Consider the following 20,361-nt stretch of genomic DNA (forward strand, 5'->3'; position numbering starts at 1 on the left):
TTACAAGGAGGATACCAGAAATGCAAGGGTATATATATCAGGAAAGGATGAACAGGCTGGGTCTCTTTTCTTTAGATAAAAGAAGGCTCAAGGGTGATCTAATGATGAAAGATTTTGATAGAGTGCATACAGAGAGAATGTTTCCACTTGTGGGGCAGAGCATAACTAAAGGCCATCAATATAAGATAGTCATCAAGAAATCAAATAGGGAATTCAGAAGAAACTTCTTTACCCAAGGAGTGGTGAGAATGTGGAACTCGCTACCACAGGGAGTGGTTGAAGCGAATAGTATAGATGCATTTAAGTGGAGGCTAGACAAGCATGTGAGGGAGAAGGGAATAGAGGGTTATGCTGATGGATTTAGATGAGGAAAGACGGGAGGAGGCTTGAGTGGAGCACAAACACCGGCATGGACTGGTTGGGCCGAATGGCCTGTTTCTGTGCTGTATATCCTATGAAATCTTTCTTTTGCTCTCTCTAACTATTTTAAAATGCTAGAATTTTAAGAGCTTACTCACTTCCTAGTTCGCTGTCTGTGAGAATTCTTCCTTTTGATGATTGGTTGCTTAGATAGCCTGTTGACGTCACAGCAGTTCAAACAAGGGGATCCCCATTAAGTTCTGTTGAATTGAATTGAAGGTCAGAAAACCTGAAGTTGTCGACACGATTGTGAGATCCTTGTGTGGAGCATCCGCTGGGGCCAATAACGAACACCTTCGCTTCACTGCAAATTCCAACAATCAAAAAAACTGATGAACTGCTTCACAAAGACTGACACAACTCCCAAAGAATCTGTCAACTCAAAAAATGATGTACTGTGTCTCTTTTATTTCACCCTTGGTGCACAATGGGACAAACAGTGTGTCTCCTGAACCAATGAAATTTAAGGATTGAGAAATAAACAGGGAGGACTGAGAAGAAGGTGTAAATTAGAGTGGGTGAATTTAATGTCAAATCAGAAAGAGAAATAAAGTGAAGGAAAGAAGGATCGGATTAAGAGGAAGGGAATAAAAAGAGACAGAAAGGAATAGTCAGAAAAAAGATGAAAATTTGACATTTTAACATCTCCAGCAACAATTCATACCCTGAAAGAATGAGTTTCCACATTTTTAATTGTTCTCTTTCTGGGCAAGAGAGGTCGATTGACAATTATCACGTTGATAAAAGAGTGATTATGCTGTTATTTATCAGACTTAACTTTCTGTGGAGCATTTAATGGGAAATTAATGTGCAAATGCAGTAACTTCATGAAAATTACAGGGAGGTTAAATGTGAGGTGCCATTTTCGTGAAGCTAACCACGGAGTGGTGCAAATCGGCCAGCACATTGTGGCAATTCACAATTCACAGGGTATCTCTTCCTCGCCACAGACTGCAGTCGATTTGCACATTAATAACAGCATGTGTCATTCACACTCTGTTATTTTTTCAGCAAAGTTTGGTCCATTGCATCTACAGAGCATTCAGCGCTACACTACAGAATGTTTCCCGGATCCAAACATACACCTTCATGTCCACAGTCGTATATCACCTAAAGACTGCAGTGTCAGGATAGAAAAGTAGGAGATTTACATTGACCTAAGGTTATAAAGGATAATATTGAAAACCACATCATTGCCTCTTTGTGAGTTGTACAAGAGCAGATTGGTACCCAGGAGTAAAGGAATAATTTGCTACTGACTGTCAACGAAATGTATACAATTTAGTTTCTCATATTACACTTAAACCACCATCACAGGTTCAGCATATTAGAAAAACTGCAAAAGGATGGTGAAACAGTAAATGCAGTACTGTGTGTCTACTTTGGATAGCATCCATTTGACTGCATAACATAAGAACTTAAGTACATAAGAAATATAGAAACATAAAAACATAGAAAATAGGTGCAGGAGTAGGCCATTCAGTCGTTCTAGCCTGCACCGCCATTCAATGAGTTCATGGCTCAACATGCAACTTCAGTACCCCCTTCCTGCTTTCTCGCCATACCCCTTGATCCCCCGAGTAGTAAGGACTTCATCTAACTCCCTTTTGAATATATTTAGTGAATTGGCCTCAACTACTTTCTGTGGTAGAGAATTCCACAGGTTTACCACTCTCTGGGTGAAGAAGTTTTTCCTCATCTCGGTCCTAAATGGCTTACCCCTTATCCTTAGACTGTGACCCCTGGTTCTGGACTTCCCCAACATTGGGAACATTCTTCCTGCATCTAACCTGTCTAAACCCATCAGAATTTTAATCGTTTCTATGAGGTCCCCTCTCATTCTTCTGAACTCCAGTGAATACAAGCCCAGTTGATCCAGTCTTTCTTGATAGGCCAGTCCCACCATCCCGGGAATCAGTCTGGTGAATCTTTGCTGCACTCCCTCAATAGCAAGAATGTCCTTCCTCAAGTTAGGAAACCAAAACACAATACTCCAGGTGTGGCCTCACCAAGGCCCTGTACAATTGTAGCAACACCTCCCTGCCCCTGTACTCAAATCCCCTCGCTATGAAGGCCAACATGCCATTTGCTTTCTTAACTGCCTGCTATACCTGCATGCCAACCTTCAATGACTGATGTACCATGACACCCAGGTCTCGTTGCACCTCCCCTTTTCCTAATCTGTCACCATTCAGATAATAGTCTGTCTCTCTGTTTTTACCACCAAAGTGGATAACCTCACATTTATCCACATTATACTTCATCTGCCATGCATTTGCCCACTCACCCAACCTATCCAAGTCACTCTGCAGCCTCATAGCATCCTCCTCGCAGCTCACACTGCCACCCAACTTAGTGTCATCCGCAAATTTGGAGATACTACATTTAATCCCCTCGTCTAAATCATTAATGTACAATGTAAACAGCTGGGGCCCCAGCACAGAACCTTGCGGTACCCCACTAGTCACTGCCTGCCATTCTGAAAAGTCCCTATTTACTCCTACTCTTTGCTTCCTGTCTGACAACCAGTTCTCAATCCACGTCAGCACACTACCCCCAATCCCATGTGCTTTAACTTTGCACATTAATCTCTTGTGTGGGACCTTGTTGAAAGTCCAAATATACCACATCAACTGATTCTCCCTTGTCCACTTTACTGGAAACATCCTCAAAAAATTCCAGAAAGTTTGTCAAGCATGATTTCCCTTTCACAAATCCATGCTGACTTGGACCTATCATGTCACCATTTTCCAAATGCACTGCTATGACATCCTTAATAATTGATTCCATCATTTTACCCACTACTGAGGTCAGGCTGACCAGTCCATAATTCCCTGTTTTCTCTCTCCCTCTTTTTTTAAAAAGTGGGGTTACATTGGCTACCCTCCACTCGATAGGAACTGATCCAGAGTCAATGGAATGTTGGAAAATGACTGTCAATGCATCTGCTATTTCCAAGGCCACCTCCTTAAGTACTCTGGGATGCAGTCCATCAGGCCCTGGGGATTTATCGGCCTTCAATCCCATCAATTTCCCCAACACAATTTCCCGACATATAAAGATTCCTCCTCCTCCTTACTAGACCCTCTGACCCCTTTTATATCCGGAAGGTTGTTGGTGTCCTCCTTAGTGAATACCGAACCAAAGTACTTGTTCAATTGGTCCGCCATTTCTTTGTTCCCCGTTATGACTTCCCCTGATTCTGACTGCAGGGGACCTACGTTTGTCTTTACTAATCTTTTTCTCTTTACATACCTATAGAAACTTTTGCAATCCGCCTTAATGTTCCCTGCAAGCTTCTTCTCGTACTCCATTTTCCCTGCCCTAATCAAACCCTTTGTCCTCCTCTGCTGAGTTCTAAATTTCTCCCAGTCCCGGGTTCGCTGCTATTTCTGGCCAATTTGTATGCCACTTCCTTGGCTTTAATACTGTCCCTGATTTCCCTTGATAGCCACGGTTGAGCCACCTTCCCTTTTTTATTTTTACGCCAGACAGGAATGTACAATTGTTGTAGTTCATCCATACAGTCTCTAAATGTCTGCCATTGCCCATCCACAGTCAACCCCTTAAGTATCATTCGCCAATCTATCCTAGCCAATTCACGCCTCATACCTTCAAAGTTACCCTTCTTTTAATTCTGGACCATGGTCTCTGAATTAACTGTTTCATTCTCCATCCTAATGCAGAATTCCACCATATTATGGTCACTCTTCCCCAAGGAGCCTCGCACAATGAGATTGCTAATTAATCCTCTCTCATTACACAACAACCAGTCTAAGATGGCCTCCCCCCTAGTTGGTTCGTCGACATATTGGTCTAAAAAACCATCCCTTATGCACTCCAGGAAATCCTCCTCCACCGTATTGCTTCCAGTTTGGCTCGCCCAATCTATGTGCATATTAAAGTCACCCATTATAACTGCTGCACCTTTATTGCATGCACCCCTAATTTCCTGTTTGATATCCTCCCCAACATCACTACGACTGTTTGGAGGTCTGTACACAACTCCCACTAACGTTTTTTGCCCTTTGGTGTTCTGCAGCTCAAACCATATAGATTCCACATCATCCAAGCTAATGTCTTTCCTAACTATTGCATTAATCTCCTCTTTAACCAGCAATGCTACCCCACCTCCTTTTCCTTTTATTCTATAGGAGCAGGAGTAGGCCAACTGGCCCCTCGAGCCTGCTCCGCCATTTAATAAGATCATGGCTGATCTCATCATGGACTCAGCTCAACTTCCCTGCCTGCTCCCCATAGCCCTTTATTCCTTTATCGCTCAAAAATCTGTCTATCTCCGCCTTAAATATATTCAATGACCCAGCCTCCACAGTTCTCTGTGGCAGAAAATTCCATAGATTTACAACCCTCTGAGAGAAGAAATTCCTCCTCATCTCAGTTTTAAATGGGTGGCCCCTTATTCTGAGACTAGGGGCTAGAACCTCTACTTTTTCTGCCTGTTTAATGCCCACTTAACGCCCATTTAACCGCTGAAATGACATATAATGCCCAGATATTGCCCATATCCCACAAAATGGAAACTGATGGGCTTTTTTGGGAAACTTATTACCGTGCATTACTTTCCCCATGTGCTTAACGCTGAGAAAAAATATTACCACCCGCCCACTTTTTTGGGATGGAATCAGCAGAATGGGTGATTTCAACGCCCATATTATTGCCCAGTGTTACTTCCGTCACGGAATTAATGCCGAGATTCAATAATAACGGCCAACGACTGTTTTTGGTCATAAAAAGCACATTTACCCAAACTAGCGGCCATGGAGATCACCCACCAACAATTTCACCACCTCCCACACATATTGCCCAGTATATCGCTCGCTCAAAAAAACGCCCACAAAAAGTGGAACTAACCGGGACGGACGCCAGCAGTGTAGCTGGCATTTGTTGAATCCCACTCTTACGTGAGGAGCTGATAGCTGAAAGATTTGCCTGAAAGAGCACTGATGTGAGTGACAATGCTGACACACTGCTGTGTGTGTGCAGTTCAGACATCAATGGTACCCATCAACTTGGTGCCAGTTAAAGTTTACATTGATTGATGTAAATTGATTTCATGGTAAGGAATCACCAGTGTGTAACGGTCCAGCTATCTGAGACAATGCACAACAAGGTTATGTTCAATAACAAAAGTTTAATACCAACATTGGTCTGAAATCATAAGTATCACAGCCAATAACACCCAACCCCCGCTCACACCCCACTTTTTCCACCATTGATATAAATCACATGTCACCATGTCCAGCAACACAGAATACAAAGGCAAAGCAGGAGCGTGGTCCCCAGCCCCCATACATTGCAACAAATTGCATACACCCAGATGGAGATATAACACAGCCATCACCTGCGCACATGCACCTCACTTTCCTCTAACGTCTCCCTCCTTCCTCCCAAAGCAGCCACACCACACCCAGACACGCCTTCAGTCCCTCTGAGCTCCCTCTTTCTCTGTCTCTTCTTCTGCGCATGTCATGGTGACCCTTGACCTCCAGAATCGCGGGAATCGAGCGTTGCCATGCCATTGCTAAGGATGGCCACACTTTACGGCAGAAGGTCAAAAAAATGTAACGCTACCGCCCATTTGATATCACTCACGGTAAAGCCCATTTTCAAAAATATAAACTAGGTGTTTTGAGAATGGGCGAGAAGCCAGCGATCTGAAAACTTTTTTACCGCCCACACCGGAAATAACGCCCATTTTTGGGTGATAAGCTCAAAAGTGGAGGTTCTAGCCCTATGTCCCCTAATTTTAGTTTCCCTTATGAGTGGAAATATCCTCTCTGCATCCACCTTGTCGAGCCCCCTCATTATCATATGTTTCAATAAGATCACCTCTCATTCTTCTGAACTCTAATTAGTATATGCCCAACCTACTCAACCTATCTTCATAAATCAACCCCCTCATCTCCGGAATCATCCTAGTGAACCTTCTCTGAACAGCCTCCAATGTAAGCATATCCTTCCTTAAATATGGAGACCAAAACTGTACGCAGTACTCCAGGTGTGGCCTCACCAATACCCTGTACAGTTGTAGCAGGACTTCTCTGCTTTTATACTCTATCCCCCTTGCAAGGCCAACATTCCATTTGCCTTCCTGATTACTTGCTGTATCGACATACTCACTTTTTGTGTTTCATGCACAAGGACCTCCAGGTCCCTCTGTACTGTAGCACTTTGCAATTTATTTCCATTTAAATTATAATTTTCTTTTCTATTATTTCTGCAAAAGTGGATAAGCTCACATTTTCCCACATTATACTCCATCTGCCAAATTTTTGCCCACTCACTTAGCCTGTCTATATCCCTTTGCAAATTTTTGTGTCCTCCTCACATTTTGCTTTCCCACCCACCTTTGTATCATCAGCAAACTTGGCAACATTACACGCAGTCCCGTCATCCAAGTCATTAATATAGATTGTATTTAGTTGAGGCCCCAGCATCGATTCCTGTGGCACCCCATTAGTTACTGTTTGCCAACCCATTTATTCTGAATCTTTGTTTTCTATTAGTTAGCCAATCCTCTATCCATGCTAATATATTATCCCCAACCCCGTGAACTTTTATCTTGTGCAGTAACCTTTTATGTGGCACCTTATCGAATGCCTTCTGGAAATCCAAATACACCACATCCACTGGTTCCCCCCTATCCATCCTGCTCGTTACATCCTCAAAGAATTCCAGCAAATTTGTCAAACATGATTTCCCTTTCATAAAACCATGCTGACTCTGCTTAATTGAATTATGCTTTTCAAATGTCCCGCTACTACTTCCTTAATAATGGACTCCAGCATTTTCCCAACGACAGATGTTAGGCGAACTGGTCTATAATTTCTTGCTTTTTGTCTGCCAAAGATAGTCAACAACAAATAGGGATGTTTCATGCAGATTGTGTGAACAAAAGATTAGACAATATCTAAACAATGACAGTTTAACTAACAGGAATGGAATAAGATTTCTGTGTGACCTAATTTCCCAAAGCAGTAGTTCTCCCAACAGCAGAATTGCCATGCTGCACTAGGACTATATAGACAAGTAATGAGTTATATATGAAAATGCTGTTATTAAAGTAATACTCGACAAATTCTATTCTCTCGACAAATTCTGTTCTCTTACTTTAATCTGTGTTTATGATGACATTTCAGTAAATTACATTTTTAATTAGGAAGTGGTAGTAGGCACAAATTTCAAAAGAAATTCAGTAATCCTTTGGTACAATTAATCTAATTTCCATAGTTATAGTACTCTGATGGAAAAGCATTATAATTTAGATTTTTACAAAAATTATAAAGAAAATACTCTTCCTAATGAATTCAGGAGCATGTTTCTGAAATGCACTTTTTATGATCTATTCAATGCTGTAAATAAAAAAACTATTATTGTTTACCACATATTAATTTCAAATAAGTATTTATTTTATTCACTGACACCTAATATTGCAGTAGGTTAGATTTGGCAAACAACTATTATAATTATAAAATTATGTCCTATACATGCCAGTGTCACACCTTTTGTGGGGAAATAGATTAGATATTACCTACATTTACCAGTGATTAGAAAATATATGTTAATGCATAACTTATTGGCTGACAATGTAAATAATGGAAAGATATGTGCTTATTGTAAATAGGAATGTAATTGTTACATGAAGTCCTTTCTCTCACAATGCTGTGAGGTGTTGAGGCAATCCCACCAAAAGGACTTGTAAGGGAATAGCAATACAATTAATTTCTATTGACCTGTACAGCTTTGACCTTCAACCAAAAAATGTCTGATAAATGGCTTATAAGACTGTAATGTATGCATATTTTTCAGAAAATCCATTTTGTGAATATTCAAACAGCTCGAGGCAGTAAAACATACCAATATTAAATTTTTTAAAATAATTTTAAACTGATAGAATATATTTACAAAATATAGCTAAAATTAACTCAGTGTGACTGCTGCAGTTGATGAATGTGGCAGAACAACAGGATGTTAATCTGTTAACATGAATGTTACTGAATGTCAACTTGGCTCAGTAGTAGCCATCTCATCTTTGAGACAGAAGTTGATGGGTTCAAGCTTCACATCAGGGCTTGCATATGTAATCTGTTCAGGTGGATGAGAAAGATCCCATTGTACTTTTAGAAGAAATGCACGGAGTTCTCCTCATGTCCTGGTCAACATCCATTCTGCCGAATGACCAAAAAATAAGATTAACTGGCCATTCATCTCAAATTGTTTGCTGCATTAGCCACACAAAAAAGCTGTGAATAAACTTCAAAAGTAATTTATTGGCAGCATTCTGAGGATGTGAAAGGCACTATATAAGTACTTTCTTATACAGGTTCTCTGAGAGTATGCTGTAATACCTCTGTTGAAATCCACTGCAAGTTTGGGATTTCCGCATGCGCTAAATCCCGAACGCGTGGTCTGTTAATGTATGCGTTGACAGGCCATCCGCACGGCCCATGAAAAACCAATTGCCAGCAAAGAGTTGGGCTATTTGCCTACCAATTGGCCAGCAATTGCTTACGGAACTTTTACAGTTGATGCAAACAGGCCAGGGCCTGTTTGTATCAGAGTAAGTAAATACCTCAGGCATTAATTAAACATTTTCATCTCAGAAATCACATTGTTTAACTGTATCAAATGAGTTTTTCTTGTTTCTGCAAATAGTTTTAATAATGTCAAAAATTAGCAGAAAAATTTAATTTTTAGTGAAGCTGGTAGATTGAAGCCAATTATGAATTAAATTCCAATCCTCTAAATTGTAATTAAATCTGATTATGGGATTCCATTAAATTTGATTATGGGATTCCCTTCTGAAAAGATTAAAATCAAATTGTGTTTTGTGATTGGAGGATCAAGCCCACATGGTCCCAGGTACGCTTCCGCACAGGCTGCGCCCCTGGGGTCCGTCGGCCATTACTCTACCCTCCGCATCGCAGCCTCAGACTGCAGATTTTCGCTGGAGGGTCGCCGTCAGGAAGGTGCGCATTCTTTTCACACATCGATGGCCCCCAATCATAGTTTTTGGCCCATTTTTGCCTGTAAGTAAGATTTTATATTTTATCACTTATCTCCCTTCAGTTCTTTTCAGTATTTTGAAATATTAACTCTTTTCCGACTTGAAATGGCCAAGAAATAGCCCTGTTAATGATTTTTTTAAGGAGGTAACAAGGAGGGTCGATAAGGGTAGTGCGTTTGAGATAGTGTATATGAACTTTAGCAAAGCTTTTGATAAAGTCCCACTGATCACAAAAGTAAAAGCCCATAGGATTCAAGGCAAAGTGGCAAGTTGGATCCAAAATTGGCTCAGAGGCCGGAAGCAAAGGGTCGATGGGTGTTTTTGTGACTAGAAGGCTGTTTCCAGTGGGGTTTCACAGGGTTCAGTACTAGGTCCCTTGCTTTTTGTGGTGTATATCATTGATTTAGACTTGAATGTAGGGGGTATGATTAAGATGATACAAAAATTGGCATTGTGGTTGATCATGAAGAAGAAAGCTGTAGACTGCAGGAAGATATCAGTGGACTGGTCAGGTGAGCAGAACAGTGGCAAATGGAATTCAATCCGGAGAAGTGTGAGGTAATGCATTTGGAGAGGGCTAACAAGGCAAAGGAATACACAATAAATGGTAGGACACTGAGAAGTTTAGAGGAACAAAGGGACCTTGGAGTGCATGTCCACAGATCCCTGAAAGTAGCAGGCCAGTTAGATAAGATGGATAAGAAGGCATATGGGTTACTTGCCTTTATTAGCCGCGGCATAGAATATAAGAGCAGGGAGGTAATGCTTGAACTGTGTAAGACACTAATTAGACCACAGCTAGAATAGTGCATGGAGTTCTGGTTACCACATTACAGGAAATATATGATTGCACTAGAGAAGGTACAGAGGAGATTTACAAGGATGTTGCCTGGACTCGAAAATTTTAGCCATAAGAAAAGATTGGATAGGCTGGGGCTGTTTTCTTTGGAACAAAGGTGACTGAAGGGAGACCTAATTGAAGTGTATAAAATAATGAGGGGGCTAGATAGAGTGGATAGGAAGGTCCTATTTCCATTAGCAAATCGGTCAATAACCAGGGGACATAGATTTAAAGTAGTTGGTAGGAGTTTCAGAGGGGATTTGAGGAGAACTTTTTTCACGCAGAGGGTGGTGGGGGTCTGGAACTCACTGCCTGAAAAGGTGTAGAGGCAGAAACCCTCATAGAATTTAAAAAGTACTTGGATAGTCACTTGAAGTGCCTTAACCTAAAAGGCTTCAGAACAAGAGCTTGAAAGTATCACTTGGCTGGATAGCTCTTTGTTAGCCAGCGCAGACATGATGGTCCGAAATGGCCTCCTTCCATGCTGTAAATTTCTATGGTTGTATGGTTCTATGGAATCCCTAATGGGCAAAAAGTAATGACAATTCTTAGGAAGAATATAATGATATTTATCATTTACAATTTAACAATGGTGCCAGGAAAAGCAATGTAATAGAACTAATCACAAAGTCATAAGAGTCATGTTTCAGTCAGCATTTTGGATGTGATTATCCCAAGAAAGGCAATAATAAAAGAACATCTAAAGGTAATTTATTGCTTGCACAGCCTGTCCTCCCCTAGCATTAAAGACCCAATGAGGCACACAATTTTTCAAAACCATCACTTCTGCTGCTGAACTAGTAATGAGCCTGTAATGTTAGTGAAAATAGACATTTCAGATGTTAAATTATTGGAAGTTCTTTTGAATAGGATGTCCACCGAAAAATGTTCTGCAGATATGTTATATCTCCACCCCAAGCAATGTAGTTATGTAGGGCGAGACTTTTCTCTTCATTTTCGATGGTTTTCTCGGCGCTACAGCTCGTTTTCAGCGGAAAACCACCCGCCGAAAGTTTCCACTTCATTTTTTAAAGAGTTCCGCCAGCATTTTCATCATATCGCTGGGGAGCGGACTGCCCACATGCACCGCCGAAAAAACCGGCACTGCCCGAGTTTTGGCCCAGTGGTGACCCGTAGGTAAGATCGAAAATAACGGCCACGAAAAGCAGCCAGAGCTGGGCGATAGGTAAGTACCCTGCAAGGAAAGGTAAGTTAAAGGGTTTTTTAAATAATTCTTTGAAAATTATTTTACGGTGGTTAAGTTAAAATGGGTCTCGAGAATGTTTTCTAAATTTTTTTTTCATTTGAAAAAATATTTTTGGTGTTTTTCCCCTCCCTAGGCCCTACCACAGCCTCAGTCTAAATTTGAGTAATTGCCGCCCATTCTGGTTAAGAACCATCCAATTTGCCTAGGTTTCACTGTCAAGAATCTATGTGTAAGGTCCATTTTCTCGCTGGGCGATATTTTTTCCCTTTTTTATGCAATTTTTCGCCAGCGTTATTTGAAGAATCTTAACGATCTTTTTGGGTGGCAATCTGGCGATGGCGGGCTTTAGGGAAAGTCTAGCCCTTTGTCTTCATTGTTGAAATCATAATTACATACTTTGTTTTTGTATAAATCATGTGTGCTAGGTTTTTGACTTTTCAATGCAGCTAATATTATCTTCTTATTAATTAGTAAAAGGCTTGCTATGTGACAAGGTATATCAGAAACATAAAACGGAGGAAAGTTTCATGGATCCGAATTTTTTTCTGACAATCTCTATAACACGATAATATGCAAACATACAAAATGTCAGATTTCTTTCCTTTGCTATTCCTTATTTTTATTTTTCAACCTCGATACAAGCGAATGTTGAGAACGCCTTTATATAATACTTAAGCATTGCGGTGAGCTATTCGTTTATGGAGAGAGAGAGTGCAAAAATGTTTTGTAGCATTTCAAGTGGCTGCATTGAAAAGCTATTGTAAAATTATCACCAGGTGGGGAAAGAAGGAGTTTTGTTTGCAGATGATGAAAGCTACGGGTTAAGACTTAGCCAGATAATTCTTGTGCTTCTAACATTTTAATAGTGAATTTATGATTGCTTACTTCTTTCATTGGTGCTATTTATTGATTAGAACATTTTTTTTAAATAGTAATTTTTTCATCATGTTTGAATGTGGGACCAGCTAACCAATTTGCATAAAAAATATTTCTAAAAAGAGAATAAATAAAGCTTACATTTCACTTGGTAATTCCAATATTATTTATTTTGAGGTTGAATCTTTCCCTTGAGTCCCAACCTGCTTGACAGCCATCGCCATTATTAATTTTAAGTACATATATAAATGCAGATGTAGTATTTGGATGATTTCAGTGTTGTTTGGCTTAGATTCTGTCTTTTTGACATCGCCCCTTTGTAAACTTACTGTGATAGCTAACTAGGGTAATCCTATTTGAAGATGTTTTAAAATATTTTTTAAAAGTTGTGGATAATGGCACAAAAACGATTATTGCATATGGTCTTATTATGTATGTAATTGTTGCAGCCACTACAACTGTAGTGTATAAAGGTCATTTTACTTCCTGTAACGTGACGACTGTATACAGTCTGTGTTTTGTGTATTGACTATGTGGAGCCTTCTCATCTGTCTGTAGTATATACATGAAGACACTAAGTGTGTGCTGCATTAATGGATTCATTGTTCAAATTCAGATGAAAAAAATGAATAGACTAGTCACAAATTAAGGTCACCAAAGCTGATTACAGTGGAGCTCTCTTAATTCTCAATTGTCTGCCAAAAAAGTTGATCTTATGTTGGAATTGATCTTTGCAGATCTGTGTAGATTTTGGCTGTAATAAAGGAAAAGCTGCCGTGGAACCGTTTGCTACTAAGATGTTAATGTATAAAATACTGTTCTGTTGGAAAAGATCACATTGTGCTGCAGACATCTAGTGGCAATTAAAGGATATTGCACTAACTTTTCACCTTGATTTATCAAATTGTTATATGAAATAATGAGTGATTTGATAAACAGATTTTGTAGTTTGAAAGAAGTCAAAACACCTGATTTCAAATATTGATCTTTAACACAATTGCATTGCATTCAATGGACATTATAAACATTCAGAAGATGTGTTCTGAAGTGATCTTTGAACAGAATGTAGCAAAATAGATATGACAAAATCAATTGATGACAAGCATTAACAACAACACAATATTTTTGATTGAAAGAATCGGGTTGAAATTCAACTTTGGTGAGGGCGCAAAACGCGTGATAGCAGATCAGAAGTCAACAAAAAGCAAAATCTGTACCAGAAGCAGCCGGTCTGCTATCGCCTGTTTTGTGCTCCTGCTGAAGTTGAATTGCACCCCAGCCCCCCCTATATCTTTTAATTGTTTGCTTTTGCATTTGGATAAAATATGTACCTCTACAACTACACACTTTCAAAATGCAACTGAGGATTTCTTGAGTTAGTTTAATTATGGCCTCAGTTTTACCTTGTGTTTTCCATTACCAAAATGAAATTATGCAACCCTAGATATTGCAGGTTTCGGGGGACTTAAGAATAATAACGAAACCATAAAGGAAGGAGTTAACTTGTCTATTCAATTTGTTTTAATTCTGAAAGATGTTTCCTTTGGTGAGTAAGCAGCCTTGATTCAGAAATCCTTTGTTTGTCATAGAAAAGCTTGAAAAGTCACATGGCCAACAAACGGTTACTCTATTATACAAGCAAAACAATGGCATGTTCATGTTTGCTCTAATTATTATTCTGAGAATGCACTAATTTGTTACATCCAAGATGACAGTTAGTTTGGTCCATGAAAAAGGCAGTGTGCCAGTGACTGGAGCTTTGTAAAAGGACTTCTTTCATTCAGGGCAGTGAGACAGAAATTAGCCTGCAGAGTGTGTGGGTGGGGAGGGGGAGCTTGCCAGCACAATCAGACTGGTACGAAGCTTCACCACACAGGCTGCTGAACTAGGCCAAACCATGACTTCACTAAATGTCAGCTCCAGCAGCTACATTTTTAAATGACTGGTGTTCTTTTTGAGAAACAATGGACAATACATAGGGTGCGGATTCAGAAACTGAAGCCCTGTAGGGCACAAAATAATGTTATAAAACTGCGCAGGAGTCTAGTGGGTAGTAACTTCCTTGTATTAGATCCTAGTAATTAATTTTTATGATGAACTGCAGAAAAATCTTGTGGTTTTTGTAGTCATAGGAAAAGACAGAAATAATGTTACATTACAACTGTAGCGCAACTTGTTTCCACAGATTCACCAGTTTTTCGATCATGAACTTGATCTTAGGGGCTTCCCTTTCTTAAAGTTACAGTAACTCTATTTTTCAAAGTCAGTTTACTAAGGTGAATAACTTTCCTTTTTTACTTTGTTCTTCTAATTTTCTCTCCTCCTCTCTCAAAGGCTGAGTAACATCACCTGAGGGACCATCGTACATGGTTGAGCCTATACTGTGACAGTCAGCAGGCCACTCGAAAACTGAGCCAAGTCTCATCCTTACCAAACTTCCACATATACGCACTTTTCAGTGGGATCCACAGGATTGTGATTAGGAGTTGATTCCTAGCTGATTATTTTTCTATCCCTAGCTTAAGGATACTGAAGCTGATGGTAAAACCCTTATTAGTACCCCCTGATTAAGATACCATTGTGGTTTCTATGGGCTGGAATTTGATGAAAAATCGCCACTGCCGGTATACCGCCCCAAAAAAACCCTAAGATTATTAAATTAAGGCCGGTGGAAATTAATCAAAAAATGGAAAACAATCTGCCTGGCTGGAAAAATTGGCGTTGTACGTTGATTTTGGGTGGAAAACCCAAGCCTCGTCAAATTTAGACCGAGGCTGCAAGTTGGGCCTAGGGAGGGAGGAAAAACATAAAAATATTTTTCAATAAAACAAAACATAAAAAAATCAGAAAACATTCTCAGGACCCTTTTCCATTGAATCGCTGTAAAAGAATTTAAAAAAAAACTTTAACTTACCTTTTTTTGAAGGGTTTCATACCTACCGCCCAGCTCCGGCTGGTTTCTCGTGGGAGTTTTTTTTCTGCTCATCTACGGATCACCGCTGTGACCAAACTTGGGCGGTAACGGTTTTTTCGGCAGTGCACGCCAGCAGTCCAATCACCAGCCGTATTTCGAAACCGCCTGTGGAACACTATGACCAAAACGAAGAATACCGCCGAGAAACCCGGTGGAAATGCTCACCAAATTCCAGTCCGATACAGACAATCCCATAAGTAGAATGTGAGCTAATATGACGGGTGGAATTTCAACTGCAGGGTAGTGAATTTTGTTTCAATATTAGAAATGGGGGTAGCTTTCTGCCATTCGTCAGCATTACTGTAATCCTGTGGTGTTTTTTGCCTATTATTGAAATGGAAATAGTAGAGCAGCCTTGTGCCATTCCGAAGCACCATATATATATATATGGTTTGCATTGCCTATTTGGCTCAATGGATAATGTTGCTTCTGCTTATGACGTAGCACTGGTGTTTTACCAGCTCAACCTTGTCGTCACCTGGCAAGTCCTGGTTGTTGTACAGTATTTTGACACAAAACCAGCGTGCTTAAGAAAATAGTGTACCCATTCTCAGCTCACCCTGATCTCATCATTGGGAATACCTGTATTCCATATAATTTGTCATACTTTTGCATGTATAGCCCTGATTGTCACAGTCTGGCCATTTTTGGCTCTTTTTTCAGAGCTGTTTCACTTTATGCTTAGTTGCTGCAGAGATCCTAGGGCCAAAATTCAGGGTCTCAAAGAGACCTGTTAATGCCCATTTGCGGTGGCCATTCCTAAAAATCAAATGGCTGCCGCTTTGGGGTCAACAGGCTAACCCGCCCTAAATTCAGGTCGGGGATTTTTTGGCCTGGACCCCATCCCGCCCGAGTGGTTGCACCGCCAATGAAAACAATAAAAAAGCAATAAAAATACACACCCATTGATTTTCACCTGAATCCTTCAATCCCCCGCCACGCGGTGCCCCCGACACTGAGTGCGGCCCGGCAGCACAGCCGCCCTTAAAGGGGAGGGCCCACTGCCGCAGCCACAATGGAAATATTTTTGCCGGCCAACTTGCCGATCGGCTGGCAAAATACTGCCTCCGGGTTCAGCCGGGCCGCCAATAGGCAGCCTGGCACCCACTCTTGGGTGCCAGACCACTGGCCCGGCCAAAACCCTCCCTGGTGGCCCAGTGGCCAAAGTTAGAAAATGATAGAATCTCTCCCCTTTAATGGAGGTGAGAGAGCATGGTGACGCACACGCGCTGTGACATCACCACGACTCCACCGCTGATTGTCGGTTGTTGAGAACCCATTTATATGCCATTACCTGCATCAAACTGATTGTTTTCCCCACCACAAAGTGTTGTCTACATGTAAATCGGTATGGTCATAAAACAATGTTAACTTACTTTTTTTTAAAGTACACAATGTGTTCAGGAATCTGTGTTGTGGATGAGTGAGTATTCAGATTTTGAATTTGGCTCTGCCTTCCAATTCAAACTTTGAGCAGTCCAAATACAAATGCCAAATTTCTCAAATTTGTTTGATCCTGCAAAGATAAAACTTAGACAGTGAGGAACCCAAAAAATCTGTCTTTGGCCATTTGTAGCCGGCTAGAAGAAGGTGATGTAGAAGGTGATGTAGAAGAGAAATGTAGGGAGTGATTTTGAGGAATCATTATAAAAATGGTCAAACAAATAAGAAAAGGGTACCAAAGTATTTAGTAATATTCTCCATTGGGTACATGCTTAGTGTATTTGCTGTAGAAATACTTCAGTTGCTGGTAGCCCTTTGATCATAGGGAATTCAGTCTTGCAAGGCTGTCTTCCAAAACAATAAATGGATAATTCTAGTAATCAGTGGCTTTGATTGCTATTGGAACTGAAATGGTTAAAGGGGAGTGAAAAATGGGGTTCAGTATTGCTCGAGTTAGTTTAACATGAAGGATAGCGAAACATTTTTCTATACAAATGCAAGCCATTCAACCTGAGAACAAGTCACTTCACAGCGATTTTCCCTGAAGATCAATTTACCACAGTGCACCAATTTTTGGATAAGATAGCAATAGTAAAAAGGTATACATAATACTTGTGAGGGCAATTTTGGTCAAGAGCAAGTAATTAAAAAAAAAATCCTACTTATCCTATGAATAAAGTACACTATGCAACGACATTAATATTTTTAAAATGCAGATGACTCTATTTTAATGCACATGGAGTATTAGATTTTGATTTTAGAGACTATGCTTTTATATTACCCTGCTTGTGATGCTGGTTCCTAACTGATGGGTCTTGCATAAGAGGCTGCAACCTGAACGTAAACTTGCAGAGATTTGCTGAGGTCAGTAGCTGGGAAGACCAGAGCTTTCCTGGCCACCACCCATCACAGACCCTGGCAATTTACATTTGAGTTGCTGTCAGCTACACAACATCTACATGTTGGAGGCCGCCCTCACTGGCATGGCCTTTGCGAAATATAAAAAGCAGCTTATGTCTCACCAGGAGCTAAGAGGTTCTGGTCTTCTCCGTTACCCATGGAAAATTAGCCGACTCATTGTAATTGGAATGACGAAAAACAGAATGCAAAGTTATTATGGAAATACATTTTCTCCACCAGCAGACACAATAAAACATCAAAAGATTGCTGTTAATTTAATAGTTTAGCTGTGGGACACAAGGAGAAATTTTATGAATGTGCAGTTCTAGCGCTTATGAGGAAGTTGTGGGTGTGCTTCCAAAGATTTTCCATCCAGTAATGAATTGAAAATCATGCAAGTGCACGTTCATAAAATGTTCCCTGTGTGTTTTGTACATACTAAGCTATCGTCTGTATTTTACTGATTCAAAATATAGCTTTTGGATAATTGACCATTTGTTGCTTGTACAATAAATGTGAAATTACAAATTGGTTTCAGCTTGAGCACCAGCTTGAAAACCTATCCCACTTTCGAGTGTATCTGCTCTTTGTTGTAGGAAAAAGTGTTGTGAAATTGCTTTCAGAGCTGGTTAGGTCGTTCTGTTTTTGTTTTTTTTTAACCTGAGAGTACTATCACACTGTGGTATCCTGCTGCTAATAACATTTCAGAAATCACTGTATTGTTGATGGTACCAAGACAAAGTTGAATTGGGAAAAAAGTATTCATAACAGAAATGTACATCTCTTTGTTGCTGTGTTGTTTATTTTTCATATTTATGGATGGTTATGCTTCTTACTCAAACAAAAAATCAGTGAAGAGAACATTTTAAGATGGTGTTCAGAATATGTTACATTTTTGCAGGTGCAATTTCAATACCCCATGGGCGGAACGCCTCGGAACAACAGCACCAACTGTTCAAAAATCCCACAGTGTAAAAATGAGGAATATTTGACTTAGACAGAGGTGGGAAAGGGTGGTTTGGTATGCACTGTGTGCTGATAGTTTAAATCCCCAGAGAGATTATATATTTTTTCTTTGCTGGGTAGATTCATTCGCAAAGCAAAATAAATTTATGTGATGTTTAATTAAAATTCAGTCTTGATCTGAGGTTTCCAATGCACATTGAGGTTGCTTACTTGTTTCGCTGATGTCGAAACAAACATTTCTTTAATGAGACTATGGCGCATTCTCATCTGGCTGAAGATGGATAGATAACGATCAGTCCCATTCAGAATCACTGCCTTGACCTATGACACAGTGAGTGCTGCAACGTGTTGGCAAGAGAGGGGCTAGGCATTCATTAATATGCATAGGACTTTCCACTTCTGAAAGGACTCTGTGCTTCTTTCTGTGTTGGATATTGTTTGCCTGAGTTGTGCGCAGTATTTTGGCAGCTGAGAACAAGAACTGAAACCACTCGGCTTGCAGACTCATTATGACATAATCCTTTAGTAATTCCACATTCTGTGTTAATTTATAATGACAAAAGTTCTTATTCAGCTAACGGCAGAGGAAAAGTTGACTGCTATCATTCAGGATAAATTAATAAGTGACACTAAGAATACACTTTGCTGAATCCACTTACTGACCTTTTCTAAGTTTAAACATATTGTTGGCTCAAGTTTGTGTCTGTTCCTATGGTGCAAGATTTGAAGCTTATTTTTGCGGGGAGTATTATACAGTATTTGAGAAATTCAAATTTCTTAATGTATTCAAACTAGTTGGAAAAACAATGAAGAGAAACACAAAGCAAAAGCATCTGTATGGATTGCTGAATTGATCCTTATAATGCTAAGGTTTCATTTGCTCTTTTTACAAACTCAAAACTTTTGAGAACTGATAGACTGTAACTAATGTAATTGTTGACACTTGGAAGATTATATTTAAGACACAGTATGCCATCGTTATTTTTTAGTACACTTCCACCCTTCATAAACTTCAGAAAGGCAATCCGGGACCAGAAGCAAGTTACTGTAGCTCTAACCCTCTGAGCCTCTGCCTCCCTGAAGAGCCGTTGGATTTGTCAGCCCTTTCCCCAATCTAACACAACAGGAATTTATAAGAACATTCGAGCAGAACAGAGCTTGGGACTCGAAGGGTATCACCATTCGAGGCCAACTTCTCTACAAGAGCCCAATTCCAAGAGTTGGCTAACAAATTCCACCTCGCACAGCATGGCCTATAACACTACCTTGGGAACGATCCATAAACTCAGATGCATGCAAATGATAGCTAAACTCTCCAACATACCTCCTGAGACAAATCCATATTCTGTGTCCCATGACAACACCAAATGCTCCCTAAAGGAACTTCCAGCTTGAAAAATGTTACCTCTAATTACTGATTTATAACAATTTAAACTTTGTTGAATATGTTCACCATCAGAGTTCCCAGACTATCTGAATGTAATGGAAACACTTTGGAACATATTTTTATAGGGCACTGACACCAAACCCTGTACTCTCACTGTTATGTTCAGAATAAATTCACAGGACTAAGCTCAAACTGTTGTGACCTTGGTCTCTTTACTCAGACTCTAGAGTGAGAAAGCAGCATGGTGAATCACCTTTTATACCTGCTTGCCCCAGGGTGCACAGGTGACCTTTAGGTCTCCCACAGGTGTGCCCCCTAG

The sequence above is a fragment of the Pristiophorus japonicus genome, chromosome 6 (assembly GCF_044704955.1).
Source record: "Pristiophorus japonicus isolate sPriJap1 chromosome 6, sPriJap1.hap1, whole genome shotgun sequence".
Lineage (NCBI taxonomy): Eukaryota > Metazoa > Chordata > Chondrichthyes > Pristiophoridae > Pristiophorus > Pristiophorus japonicus.